We start from the raw sequence: 15,988 nt of genomic DNA, 5'->3' as shown, positions 1-15,988 counted from the left end.
GATGTTGGCGAAAAGTTTACATTTGGGAGCGGATTAGGATAAATGAACTAGTTTGAAAGATAGAATAGGAGAACCCGTTTTAATTTTACATGATGGCTTTGGAATCACATTTAACATAAGAAATGAGTATACTTTCTTGAACAAAATAATGACATCTGAAGGCAATACCAAATCTAAACTATATATATATGGAACAAAGAATTACAGAAAGTTTTGTGAAACATATTTCCATGTGTCAGTATATATTTTTTTGGGCCGACATTTGAATTAACCATAATTACTAAAGTTTTATAAAAATAAGCCTGCTGGATTTTTTTTATTTAAAGCAATAAAATTAAAGAACAAGTTGTCTTTGGAACACAACGGCCCCTGCTTCCTAATATATAATTCAAGAAAATTTGATTTAAAAAGAGATATAACGTAAGAACAATCAATATCAACGCCACCAACATTCAAGAGTGAGCAGTGTTTGAAAGTAATTGCATTATGTATACATTTTTGTTTGTGGCAGAATAACGTACTCAGAAAACGGGAACTGTTTTTGACATACCGACAGACGCACAAGGGCAAAACTGAGTGCCTTATCTGCCAGCCAAGACAGCACCATACACAAGTTTCATCTGATGAATATTTAAAGTTTTGTCACTTTTTTATTATAGTTTTTAAAATAGACAGCACTTATGTATGATTAAAATATTACAACCCTCTCTCAGTGTGAGAAAAAACAATCCCAAAAAGGGTTTAATTGTTTTATTCAGACGCTTCCGGCGTTCCTATTTTTAGACATTATAAATGCCTTGCTTTTTAAACTATTCCGTGACAAATATGAATCCTGAATCTAATTTGAGAAACATGATATACGATTGGAATATCTTCTCTTTTCTTATGAATTAATTCTGTTGTATAAATATGTTTGTAAAGTATAAAGAAAATTGAAGAAACATTTAAAACTTACCTTGTACAGAAAATATCCTTACTGCGTGTTATTTAAAGTAATACGAAAAGTTAATACATGTTTGGTCAACCTTAAAAACGGGCGACTGATTTCAATAAACAAGAGATTGAATGAATTGTTAAAGATTTAAATGCCATACTTTTTGTTGGTAAAATATATAATCAAATAACTTTGCTCCGTGTTCATGCTTGTTTAAAACGAGACATTGTTTAAGTGTATATCGCCTTTGACCTCGTTTTAACGTGACTAACTCGCGTCTATTGACATGTATATTGAATATACGTACATGTATTTTATGAAGTTGTATCAATACAATTCAATGTCGGAACAAATAACAGGCTTTAAATAAAGTGCATCTGACGCGCTTTTCGTCTTCATCAGTGTGGCGTACATCAACTCGCTCACAAGTAAAAACGAAAGCCAAATATTTGTTTATGCATATATCGTCCATCACACTATTATGTTTTCAATAATTTCGTATGAATAAATTAAATATAAGATGAGACCAATATAGCGTTACGTTAAAAATTCAAAAGGTTAACTAACTAAGCAGTCAGAGGGACTTTTCTTATTGACTTGTTAAAACAATCTAGACAATATTGAACTTGTGGATAGGTTAACGAAATCAAAATTTCATATCAATATGATCCACAATCCAAATCATACATCTGTGTTAAATCAGATCGCCATATGGTTCAATGTTCACAATTATACATACAAAAACTCAAAGATAATACGATAACAGACTGGTACGTCAGACGCGTATATAAAAATACTATAATTAGCAAAAGATACGCTATCATCAGTTTGATAAATTATAAATACAACACGATGAATTCTATTACAAGCGTCTGAAGGAAAAAGCGTATTCCTCGGTACACATCAAATCTAGAAAGTTGTTTAAACAATCTTTTGCCGACGAAATATAATAATAGAAATTATATTAATAATATTTGAAAAAGGTAAAAACAGCTAAAAACACTTATCTTCCCTTATTTCGTTACGATTTAGAGAAAGCCGCACACATCAAGGTGAACGCATCCAACAGAATCAAAGACAGTCAGAATTTAAAGGATATTTCGTCAGATATTTGTTCATTAATCTGTCTTTTATCGTTCTATATCATAATGCATGAGATTGCTTGAAATCGAAATTATCTTGAATTTATCATGTAAAAGGTAAAATCACAAAAATACTGAACTCTAAGGAAAATTCAATCGGAAAGTACCTAATCACATGGTAAAATGAAATGACAAAACACATCAAACGACAACAACTATCATATTCTTGACTTGGTACAGGCATTTTCAAATGTTGAAAATGGTGTATTGAACCTGGTTTGATAGCGCTGAACCTCTCACTTGTACATCAGTCTCATCAAAATGAAGTCAGTTCTAATACTTTATAATATTTAGCTCTGATAGTATATCATTTGAAATTTGAATAATAGGTTATCTTTCTTTGACCGTTAAATACAAGAATGTTATATTTATAATCTCAACGTCTATTGATTTTTATACTAGCATTTTAACCGGTAAAAGTGTATTGGTTAATCAAATATAAAACCAATGCGATGATGAAATATTCATTCAGTAGTTATAAATCGAAATTAAAACCGTTGAATTGTAAAAATAAAACCTCATATAAGCTATATTTTAAATACTATGAAAAGCTAGTACTTACGACGCGTAACCGATCTGTTCAATTGTATTCCTTTGGGAACATAATTCATGGTCTTTGTATAATGATATGTTTTGTAAGATAATATGAATTACATCTCTGCTGAACTTTAAATGTGTTATCATATTTTAAATCCCCACTATTGATTTAACACGTATCATGTTTGCTCATAGACCCATTATGACATTTTCTCAAATGTACACGTGGACATTGTGAATATTCAATGCGATATAGCTATTTGTGTGTGTGCACTCTGTTAGACGGACGGCGTCACTAAATTTGAACAATTTGTCTTGAATAGAAATAAGTTCAGTGCACAAATATGAAAGGCATTCAGTAAAAGACAGAGTATAACATCTTAATAAAAGGAAGAAAAATATCACCAGACTTATAATTCATTACACTACACACGCCTTTAAAAAGATATCAAAAATAAAGTTTTGGTTGAAATGATTTCGAGAAATAGTTTTATTAAGAGGGTCTTAAAACCACGAAGAATGACACATGCATTCAGATTGTATAATATTTATAGTATGCACCGTAGTACGACTAGATTTAATTTTCTCCAGGAGCATTTAATCGACAACGAGCTAATTAAAAAAAATTAATTGAGATCGACATAAAGAAAAGTGTCCGAAATATAATCCGGTTTGCCCACATGATCGTGCACTATTAATCTAAGTAGTGCAAGATCAACATGCTCCATGTCGAATGCATTTTGTGAAGCTAGATAAAAATACACCGTACCGCTCAATCAGTTCGTGCCGTAAACCTGAAAATTTGTTTAAGATAATTACAATATAACACCTCGTTTACCATAGCACACTTGTCTAGATTTTTAATTTAAGGTTTCACCCCCATTATAAAAATCTAGTATTATAAACTAGCCAAACAAATGAACAATACCCAACCTTTTTATATAATTATTTTTATTAACAAAAAAAATATGTATTGCGACTAGCTGTTTGTTCGAAATTAGTCATAAGTCTATAAGTTACTACACTTTTGTTTTTGTTTTACCGAAAAAAAAACGTCATTGTAGCGAATTTCTGAATTTTAATCGGAACTACATTAATGTCGTCCGAACACGGAATTTAGTTTTATTGAGGGCGATTAAATATTCGATCAACACAGGTATATAGAATGCGATTGAAGGTGCCATTAAAAAAACGGTTTCATATGCCTCGTCTTCGCCAAAATTAGCGTGACAGAGCAGTGGGAATGGTACAATCTGGTATGCGCCATATTGACGTCGCAAACAATTTTGGTGTTTCGAAGTTGACAATAACAATATTAATGAGTTTAAGAGAGACTGGGTCCCCAAATGACAGACGACGAAGTGGACGTCCAAGAGAAACAATGTTACACCTTGACCGTCAATAAGATTCACTCAATTCAGGGATCGTTTTTTGCTAGCTACTTAACCGCAAAACAAACACCAGGGAAGCATATCCAATAATATCCACACAAACTGTACGTAATAGGCTAGGAGAGGCTGTTTTGCGTTCGCGACGTCCAGTAGTTGGAACCATTATAAAACAATGTCCTCGAACTGCAGGCCTAAGTTGGGCAAATGCACATTTGTATTTAAACCGTGTGAGGTGGCCAAGCGTCAATTAGAGTGATGAATCCAGATTTCAACGTAGAAGTGATGGCAGAATGAGAGTATACAGAGGTCAAAATGAATGGTATGCAGACGCATGTGTGTCTGAATGTGATGGCTTTGGTGGTGGTGGTGTTTTTTTTGGGGAAGGTATCACGCAGTGTGGGACGCACTGACTTGAAATTCATAAACATAAGTCTTACTGAAGTTAGTTATCGTGGTAAAATTCTTTCTCCAAATGTACAACAATTCTTTGCTAGGCATGGCAATCGGCATACTTACTAGCAGGACAATGCTAGGTGCCACGTGGCATGTATATGCACACACTATCTTGGGAAGAACAACATTTACATTCTTCCATGGCCAGATTCATCGCCAGATCTATCACCCATAGTCATTTGTGGGGTAAACTTGATAAATGTGTATGCAGGCGTCATCAGCCACCACAGTCAGTCAGTCAAACAGGTACGAGTCGCCTTTATGGAAGAGTGGAATAATATTCAAGAGGCATTTATTCAGCGTTTTATTGGATCAATGCGTCGAAGATTGACTGTTGCTATCAACGCAAGAGGTCGCCATAGTATGCTTTTATGTTGTTGTTCCATAAAATACACAACTACAATAACATTATTGAAAAATGAAATGAATATTTATGATAAAATCTGGGTATCGTTTGTTTTCTGTGGCTAGTTTATTTCAACTGAGACACATAACCTCAAATATTAAAACTGATTGTATGCTACAAATGTATCTAAAGCAACATAAGAGAACAGTATTTTATATGTTGCAAACGTCAATGAAGGATTTGACGATCACAAAGGCGTAGCAGATTCACTTAATGGAATACATCCGTACTGGTATTAATTTTGCATTTTCATGCAATATTCGTGAAAGTTAAAATCCGGACACATCAACTGTAATTGCGCAATGTTGTTGCCAAATATACCAACTAACATGACTCATCGCGGTATGATACCCAAATAGAGTGTTCTAAAACACGTAATTAAACACACTTTAATCTTCGAGTTACTCATCGTAATTGTCTAGTAGCATCAAAGGGAAAGATATTGTACGGATAGTATGTGGCTCCCAAAAAACGGCTAAATTGGTATCAAATAGATCGCGCTTAAACATATCGCTGATAAACTGAGTCACTGAAACATTGTATCGGATAACCAAATGTCTAGTTCCGATGTCTGGTAAATAATATTTAGATATGATTAAATTATGTACTTCAGTGTTTATATAATTGTTGCCAAATGCTTGACAAACTTTCCAACTTATTCGACTACACTGGTCAAATAGTGGAATTCAATACGATTATTCATGAAAATGGTGTATATTAACTACTATCTAGGAATATAGCAATTAATCGGAAACAAAGAAAAAGGTTGATTTTCGTGGCTGCACGAGATATTCTTATTATATAAAATATAATTGAATCTGTAATTTTGTTGCTGATTAAGCTATTCCAGGACTGAACAGATTACATTACACCTGTTGCAAACTTTGTGACAACTTTGACAACTTTGACGAATCGACTCAAGGTCTTTTTAGAAATCATACGATTCTCATGTAGCCAACTGACAGCTTTGTTTATACTTGTTATAAGTGTGATTGAAGTTAGTAAACTATCTTCATTTGTGAGATGGAAGTTATAATAACTCTAAAGAATGTGAACACAGAGAACCTAGCAAATGTTTTCAAGCGATATATAACAATATGTTTCAATTTTGTGTTTACCCCTAATCTCCAATGGGCATATAGGCATGATTCAGTAGTAATTGAAAATTTCAATTGCTTAGAAAAATGAAAAGTATCAAAGCGACTTCAACAAATTTCTAAAGACAAAATCTGAAGATAAAGTTGTAGTAATCCCGATCCATTGGAAGATACTTTCATCCAACTGTAGATTATGTTAATTTCCAAGGAAAATTCAAATCGGACAGGCTCTTATCAAAGACACAATCAAAAGCTCGAATACTTCAGCGAATGGAAAACAACTGTCATATTCCTGACTTCATATCAGCGGGTTATATAGGAACAAACCACGCCAAAAGAATATTGCAAAAAAATGGACTAAATAGTAAAGTAAATAATTTACAGCGTCACATTAAAGAACAATATAAAACGTAAATAAGAATCACGTTGAATCAACGGATGGTTTGTCATTATCATCGGAGTTTTTATCGGAGTAAGTTTATGGAAGATTTCTCCTTCTTTCTATCTTTTTAATAAAAAAAACAGCGATTCTATAACAAGTTAACAAAGTTGCATATACAAATATTAAAATTAATACTTTATAGAATGTATGTCAAGATTTGCATAATCACAGAAATTCAGGAGATTTTGTTTAAGTAAATATTTTTTTTTACACCAAAAAATTGACTAACAATATAATTTATTTGAACGTAAGATCATTAGCTTTATGCATTCGTGCAAAAAAATGCTGGTCATTGTTTTTGTTAGTTTTTCTTGTACCGTATTCTAAGGAAAAGTATTGTATTTCGTCAAACATTTGTATCATAATTTAAAGATCATATCAAATGTTAAAATGTAAGTGAAAATTTTCAACTGAAGTATGGAAATCCCCTGATTTAAATATAGATATAATTATTGAAAATTTCAATCAGAAAATAAAGTTCCCCATATCTAAATATAGATATTGTTACAATTAGGAAACAAGTAAGGCAACCGAGGGATATTCTATGATTATCATACAACAGAGAAAAAAATGATTGGCGAATGCGAACTATTGTTTCTCATAATAGTTTGTCTCAAAATAATTTGAAAAGATCGGAGAAGGTATTTATGATGAGAATAAATTACATTCTTAATAAAAACATAAATATATTGAGTTTACCCGTAGTGTGTTTTGTTTTGATCTTTTATGCAATATGTTTTTCCAAATCCCAATAACAAAAACAGTTTATTGACCAGTATATGTTTTGTTATTTACTTTATCATGCAGTACATTTAGATCTTCTAATTTCAGAATACGAATATGAGTATATGATACATTTGTAGCTGCATTGATCTGAATATAGTATTCTCAAAATAAGATAATAATTGGACATACTACAACACCGATATACTGCAGGTATATGGATAACGGTGTTTTGAACAAATGAATATCAGTGTGTGCTCAAAATGAAATGATTGTTTTACTCTTTAACATCAAAGAGAAGGTCTGGTCAAAATCGGATGTGATATTATATGTTATTCAGGTCTCCGACAGGGTATATACTGTGACATTCCCGGCTTAGAGTTTACATAAGACCTAAGCCTGGAATGTCACAGTATATACCCTTTCTGAGACCTGAATTACACATAAATTACGGACTACCCCTGACTTAATGTTATTTTCCAGTGCAGGTATTTGTTGACAACACATATATATTGAAAACCCCAACTTGATATGTTTGGCATACGTGAAGGATTTTCTTATTTGCTGTGAACATAATTTTATCGTGTATGTATAATTTATAAAAACACTTTTAATATTAAATTTAAGTATTAAAAGTGTAAATTTTCTATCAAAAATGTATCATTGACTGAAGCACGTCATAATTTTCCCTCTGTGAGCCTGTTACTGTCTGATAGCTTTTGACTACGTCACACAGTAACCGGTGTTATGATGAGGTTTTTGAGGTTCAAATTAGGGATAAAAACGTCGTATATACCCCGGCAGTTTCCTGAATATATACTGACATATCTGTGTTGTTATCCAATCACAAACCTCGACACATTTGTAATCCGTAATATAACATTATCTTTTCGTTGAAAACAATTTCGATATCATAAACATTTGTAATTTTGATGAGATTGTCATCAATTGAAAGTGAGAGGGTTAGCGCTATACAACCAGGTTGAATCAACAATTTTCTACATCTGAAATGCCTGTACCAAGTCGGGAATATGCCAGTTCTTGTCCATTCGTTTTTGATGCGTTTTGTTATTTGATTTTGCCATGTGATTATGGACTTTCCAAATTGGTTTTCCTCTACGTTCAGTTGTTTTGTGATTTTACTTTTTGTATTATAAACCAAATTAATAAGTTGACAAAGGGTTGCGAGCAACTTCCAAATTTTGAATTTGTTGTGCTAATTACTACTTTCAATATATCATGTATAGATAGATCCTTTAGTCATCGTATGAATTTCATAAATATTAAAATAAAATTAAACAAAACATTGTTAAATTTATCAACCGAACCACTGCATTGTATATGTTGATAAAATGACAATTGCACATTATTGGTTTAGTTTGTCTGAAACGCTCTTCTTGAAGAACCTTTATCAAGGACAAGCAATCAAAAAAAGTGTCCGTAGGGACTTGTAAGTACTTCAGTATGTGGTAGCCTTGTGTCCGAATGGGACATTTTATATAGCCAATTCCATCTGAGTTTAATTTGGCATGATGAAGATGGGAACTTATTTGTATTATGTTTTGATAATAAATGAAAGGTGAATTTAAAATAAAAAATTTAATATCAAATAGTTGCAGTACAGGAAAAAAATGACTTTTAAGCCGTATCGACCTGGGGCTCAGCAGTGGTATCGAATAAATCTTTCAAAAATGAAATTAATATTTTTTGTTTTATATTAAATGATAAGAATTTAAATCTACTTACGAAATATCCCAGGAATTATAAAACTTTTAACTACTCAACTTTCCACATTATGAATCAAAAAACAGGAAAATATAATTGCGAACTTATATTATCACAGGAAATGTAATATACATATCGCGTTCAAATCTATTATGATGAATTTCCGCCTTAATCATCATATCCTGTGTTCCCATGTCAAAAATGTACAAGGAAACAACAATTACATCGGAAAGTAATTTTCAAAAAGGCAAAATCAATTGCAATACTTCATACGTTACCAAAAAAACTAAGTTTTAAAAAAAGTAAAGAAAATCATCTATATTCCTAATTATCATCGTCATCCTTTACCACAAAAGACGCTCAAAGTCGAATAGTAAAATAGCCATGGATTTTTTTCTGGAAAGATTTGTTTTAAATCATGACAATTTTCCGGATTCCAAAAACTACCGAAAGTAGATAGGCTGCATCATTTCTTATTTATTTATTTAAAAAAGTGTAATCACTGATATTTCAAAAGTAAATTACCTTCTGAAGTTCTGCTAAATCGTAATTTATTCTCATGTCACAGTGGAAACCACTGAGATCGAAACTACATGAGGTTAACATGTACGGCCATCATCACGATTGTGTTGACCAAGACGATGATTTGGTGTCTCTTTTCATCAGCGACATATTTTCGCAATCTTATATCATAAGACAGAAGTTCAGTTGGCTGATTCGCTATTTGACTACAAACGCCCCATTCCTAATCATGACATAATTGTTGAAATTATTTTATTCATTAATCATTTAATAAATTTACTGTAAAATATATCAAATTGAATTATTCAAATTTATGTTATGGCTTTCAACACCTATGAATATTCATAGTCCTCCATTCTGTCTAATTTTACATATTTGGATAGTAAACATTCAAAGCTTCATCTTTTTCGGAATAATAAAATAACAGCAACAGACTGATCTTGAGTATTGTCAAAATATAAATACAGTAAAACGAGATACACTATCAATGATACTTCAAGTTTCACTAATGATGGATCTCATTAAATATTGACACAACCTCAATGTGCGTGTACAGCAAACATCCAAATGAACATATAATATAATATTTTGGTTGACTATTGTTCAAACAATAAATCCACAAATTCTGTAGATGTCAACACAAAAATCGTTACATAGCAGAGTTTTCATACGGTACCGCAAGCTATCTTCCACGGTGTCCATAAATTTCCTTTTGAGTAAGGTATCATGAGAAACACATTTCCAATTAAGTTGTTATGGTTCCAGACTATTCGTGAAAATATCTTTAATTGCAGTCATGTGACAGTAGTAAAGTTAGACTTCCGTTTAACGACATTATAATTTGGATGATCGTCTACATCTTCGATACAAACATTGCTTTACGTGAAAAATAATTAATAATACACCTATGTCTGTCTAACTTAAAGATTACCATACACAAAAGAGGAACAATTATGACTCAAATGGTAAACACTTTAAAAAAGGAAATGGTCAGATTTTGCTTTGGTATATTTTTGAATAGCCAGTATCCAGTATAGTACAAGAATGTTATATTGTGACATCACCTTCACATATACGTGAAGACCTCAGCGCTCACACAAATGTTTAGCCCCAATACATTATCTATATTCTAAGTCGTAAACCATCAACTTGGTAGTTGGCAACTGTATGTCGTGACTATTGTCTTATGAAATCGAAGCTTTCACATTTTATAGTTTACTTGACTGCAAGTGCTTTTTGTATGTAGCTATTTATATCCTGTTCCTATCTTTGATTGAAAGTTTCCACATTGGTGATCATGTCATATCTCTCTATTATCCTTTTAAATTTATCATGAAGTTAAAAACGATTTGAATATTTTGAGGTTTTGCATTACAGGTTAATTAGAAAGTTATTTGAATGTTAAGACAGCAATTATCGTACCAAACGGTGATGGTATCATTCTCAAGGTAGACGCTGAAACAAGAGTTCACACATTCACTTCCGATTCAACTTAATTTGTCTGTGGTAACTTTAACAACGGAATAATAAATTTTGCGCAGAAATATAGCCGTACAGATTTGGCTTAGATATAATTGGAAATGCTAAGAAATGCTTATATGGTATTATTTCCAAATGTTTTCTCTTAACCTTCGAATTGGATGAAAAGTTCGAATTATAACTGAAAAATATAACTGACCTTTAAGTGCGATATATATATTCACACCGAGGCAAATGGTCAAACCCAATGCAAGTTTTTAACAACAGCTCCTTATCTCCACCTTATACAGAGTCAACAAAATTGACGAGAAACTGTCAAACAAATAAAAAAGAAAAACACAAACGGCCGGACATTTACAACAACAATAAACGATTTTTAAAAATAAATGTATTAAGTAACAAAAACCCTTTGATTTCTGGTACTTTGGACAGTGGTTTTACAACACAACATATAAACACATATTTTTAAGCAGCTGAAGCCGACTAGACTCGTGACATCATTACTAAAAACAAAACAAATAAGAGAAAGTTTAATTTAAACAAAGAGTTAAATTTTTGATGTAACGCGTCTTCTAATTTGCCGACTTTTGTTTGTCAGCTAATAGACATACGTTTTTGCAATGTGACCGTGACGTCATGAACGTTTTGTTATTGATTTACGTTTTTAGATATTGATTTTAGATTTTAAAACTTATGAATGATTGTATTATTTTTCTATCTTTTCAATATAATTTAACTTAATAACCCACTCATCATTCAAATCAGGTTAAGTGGATTATTTTTAGGCGTAGTAATTAATTTAAGAAACACGTGGCATTGTGATATGACATAATACAAGTCTAGACAGCATGTAACGCCATAAATGTTAATAACTTTATAGCACAACATGTTGAGTTATGCATTACAATATAAAATATGGAAAACATGATAGTATCAATGAAGAAAAATTGCAAAGATCGTAGCATGTTAATGAAATTACATAAAAGTCTCTAAAAAACTCTAAGGTCAAATTAAAAAAGGGACGAAAGTGAAGAGGGACGAAAATGAAGACAGACGAAATCAAACGTTATCAATCAACCGACGGAGTTATAAATAACTGTCAGATTCCCGACTATTAACATCCATTTTCTGTCTGGCGTAGATATTAAATTTCAATCCTAGTATCTATGCTGAGATTATTGGTTAAGCTTGGTTTCGTTGCTAGCTAAACCTCCAACTTTGTGCATGACATTTATGTATAGTTGCGTTAAATTGAAGAGAAAAAATGGCACGTGCCTGTCCATGGCATCCTGCTTTCAAAATAACCTGTAAGATTAATTGTGTTTTCAAATAATTTATAATTTTGTATTTTTTTTATTGTATCTTTGGTTAGTTTAAAATTAATTTGTCTAGTGTAGATGACACGCGCTTCTGACGTACGAAATTATAATTCTTTGAATTTGACAACGACATCTAAATGGTGTCGGTATGTTGTAACTGCCTGAAGAGGTGTTAACGACAATGCTCTTGAACTTCATTTGGCCTTTTGAACTTGTTTTATTAGAGTTATAAAGTGATTTCGTTAGAAATGTAAGGTTTGCAACATAACTTGACGGTTCAAAGATCTGACTTGGATAAGGAGTATAGACTAAATGGAACATTTATATTTATACTTGGTTATGAACTTCAAACCCCTGCAACAGACAATATTTTTTACAGTTTGTGTACGCTTACAAACTCATTATTTTTACTCTTTTCAACAATATTAGTCGGGCAACACGTAATGTCTAACAGTGACAAAGACATAAGTTCAACATGTTTGGTTAAATTTTCAAATAGAAACAAAAGTTCTGTTATCATAACACAAACACGAAGTATCAAAGGGTTCCAGTATGTCCACAATGTGTTTTTAAGTGAAATAAAATGAAAATGAAAACATTTGTCCCTATAACCAAATTAAAAAAAAATCCACTGGTTTTCAATCAATAGGGAGTGTCTCAGCTTCAACGTCTTCGAAGGGCGACACCGTTGTATACATATTTGTTTAGGGGCCAGATGAAGGACACCTCCGGGTGCTGGAGTTTCTCGATACAATGAAGACCCATTGGTGGCCTTCGGCTGTTGTCTGCTCTATGGTCGGGTTGTTGTCTCTTTAACACATTCCCCATTTCTTTCTCAATTTAATTGAGATGGTATGGAGCCGATTAACATCATCAAGATTGAAATACCACTGATAATCTGTTTATAGCTGTTTTCCTATGCAACGTCAATGACGAAGTCTAGTGACGTTATTCCTTCTCTTTCCAGTTGACTGAGATAAATCCCATCAATTATTTCTATTTATTTTCAATAGTTATCACAGATTTTACTTAACTATTTTCCTGATGAAAACATGTTCTCAAAATATTTCTTTATATAATTCTATATACATTGAGATAAAATAATCATGTTAAAAACACATGTAAATTGAATTTTTTGACCAAATTCGATTGATGACGGCTTTGAACTATGGTGTGGTATCCTTTTCTAAGAACGAGTTTTTATATTTTCATAACCAAAAAAATGATTCCATTAATAGAATGATTTTTATACAAGTTGCAACCCCACTGTCAACACTGTTAGCGTTTTCGTGGCGGCCAATTGTTATTGCTGGAGGAAGCCAGAGTGCAGTGGAAGAATCATACGTGTTAGGTTGGATTCCATTAATAATCATTAAATCTAGAAATCATATTTGACAACCATGTGGTTTAATATATAGCTAACTTTGAGCAGAGTAAATGAGGTGTTGTCGTCCCCGTAATTTTTTATGCGGCCCACATAAAAGGCAGAAAAACTCTACTTTTGTTTAAATATGTGAGGATTTTTATAAACCTGGTGAAGTAAGGAAAGGACTTCACATCTTTTCAATAATATTGAAACTTTATATGAACGTTTTTTGAAGTGTGTTAAGTTATGACAATGCTCCTATTGGCACTAGAGCCAAAAAAGCGACCCCTATGAAATCCCGCTAATCCATTATTTTTTTTATTTTTCAACGGCAAGCAACGAGGATTGTAAATTTACAAATTTGACAAAATTGGAAAGTGCAATGCTAAAAATAGAAACAGCCGTTAAAACGAATTCCTTTAACAAATAATTGGGCAAATTATTTGTCAACGGTTTACTGTGTAGTATCGCCCGTAAACAAATCGCCGGCATGATAAGCGTTGGGAACGAAAGCAACGTGTTATTCTTGAATTATTCTAATGAGGGGATTGTTAAGTCTTTCTTATGAAAAACAAAATGTACGCCATGCTCACAGTAAGACTTTCTTCCGATGACCGGATATTTAAATGTTACATGAAAGATACAAGGGTCACCATATCAAAGTAGCTTTCTTGTTACTCAATTCTTACGTCGTTTCACTAATGTTTTTTTCTAAAAGTAAGGAATTGATTAAGGTTTATCAGATTTATTGTTCCAAAATTGACCGTGCGTACATTTCAATATTCATTCTAAGTATCAGAAAATAAAGTTTGCTAAAATGATTTAAGATTTGGCATGAACCGATATTTATTTGTTTAGTCCCAGTAAAAGACGACAGGTAACATAAAAAAAACACCTGCATTTATTCGATTCTGTTTACTTAGTTACACAGTTTAAATCACTGATTGTTATACCGATATCTATTTACACTCTATTGTCTGCATTCGGATACATAATACACTACGTTTATTATCTGAGAAGAACATCTCGAAAATTCGACACAACTAAGTGTATTTCGAAATATTCTGATCATGAACATTTTTCGTAATGAAATACGGTAATGAAATACCGAATTCATGCCATGTTAGTATGTCTTAGTCAGGCCATACTTTAAAGTTGTATTAGTTACATTAGAATTAATTTGAGTTGTTTACACGACCAGGTTGACAATAGAAGTAATGTTGAACCTCAAAAGTATGCAATGGCATCTGATGCAATGCGAATGGGAACCTTTTAACCATGTTAAATAATATGAAATCATACATGTACAAAGTATGACAAATATTTGTTAATAGATTCCACAAACTAACACATTCCCTTTATCCTTGGAAACCATTTTTTTAGTATTTATATTTAGATGCGTAATTACAAATACAGTTATATATCTGACATTAAATGTATGTAACAAAATGTTCACTTACTTTTATCTGTAATCTAATCCATTATTTATCTACACACAAGTATTTATCAGACACGTCATTCTATAATGTACAAACTAAAATTTACTTCCGTGGTGTTTTTATCATACAGGGAATATATATACATACGTGTTATTGCATTAATTATGTGTATACACAACCTCTTCTAACGACATCTCAATGTTGACATGCCTGTTCCAACGTGATATAAATCAATCGCTGATTCCATTTAAATTGTTAAATAGACGACAAGTTATATATACCTTACCTGTGTTCATATTGATCGTTATATGCAGATATAGTTTCACCTTGAATTCAATTTAAATAACTATTATAAAATATCATTACCTGGATGGACGATAGCCAAACCCAAACCTCTTTGTCCTGTAGTTTATTTTTATTAAAAGATAAGTACGGGTTGCTATGTCATTAATACATGAATTAATGTATAGTCTGATTCAATAAAGTCTTCTTTCATTTTCAATTTGAATAAAGCAGACGACATGTTGATTTGTTATTTTGTAAATCCTCGATGATTATATATTGGCCACGCAGGAAAACAATCATTAAATGCTTGAGATTCACCAAGGACGGCTATTGATGATTTTATTATTAGTCACCATTAAATATTAACATATATTAACGCTTTGTTGCGTATTGCATTTTAAAGAGCGTGTTTTTTCCTTAGCGATGATTGGATACGCTCGTTGCGTAGTCACGACCTATTTTATCGTTTACAGATAAAATAACATTTTGCTAATTGACTTGTATCGTGTAATAAAAAACAATATGTAGCAGATGTTCCCCGAAAATTCAACATTGCTTCAAATCTAGACAATCATAAATGTATTGTAAACACCATCATGGCGATTCTACAAAAGTGAAGACTTTATTTTAAAATTATGTGCATTATGTTAATCAAACTGTAACATTGTGATTATTAAATTCCAAGTCACGACGTGAATATGAACGTTAAATAACAAATAGAAAACAAT

General features: G+C 31.9%; 1 protein-coding gene across 9 annotated transcripts in view; it reads right to left on the bottom strand.

Annotated features, from left to right (window-relative positions):
- Window positions 1–15,481, bottom strand: part of LOC134680897 (uncharacterized) — a 55,930-nt gene extending 40,449 nt beyond the window's left edge. For 6 of the 9 annotated variants that reach the window (XR_010100530.1, XR_010100532.1, XR_010100531.1 and 3 more), the window contains exon 1: window positions 15,123–15,231. The gene's annotated coding sequence lies outside the window, so the exon portion shown is untranslated. Of the gene's footprint in view, window positions 1–14,996; window positions 15,232–15,341 lie in introns of those variants that run through there. The other 3 variants (XM_063540183.1, XM_063540186.1, XM_063540184.1) reach the window with 3 other exon arrangements.
- Window positions 15,482–15,988: the final 507 nt, after the last annotated feature.

The sequence above is a fragment of the Mytilus trossulus genome, chromosome 8 (genome assembly GCF_036588685.1).
Source record: "Mytilus trossulus isolate FHL-02 chromosome 8, PNRI_Mtr1.1.1.hap1, whole genome shotgun sequence".
NCBI lineage: Eukaryota > Metazoa > Mollusca > Bivalvia > Mytilida > Mytilidae > Mytilus > Mytilus trossulus.
The sequence above is the reverse complement of the archived record's forward strand: the minus strand, read 5'-3'. Positions and strand labels throughout refer to the sequence as shown.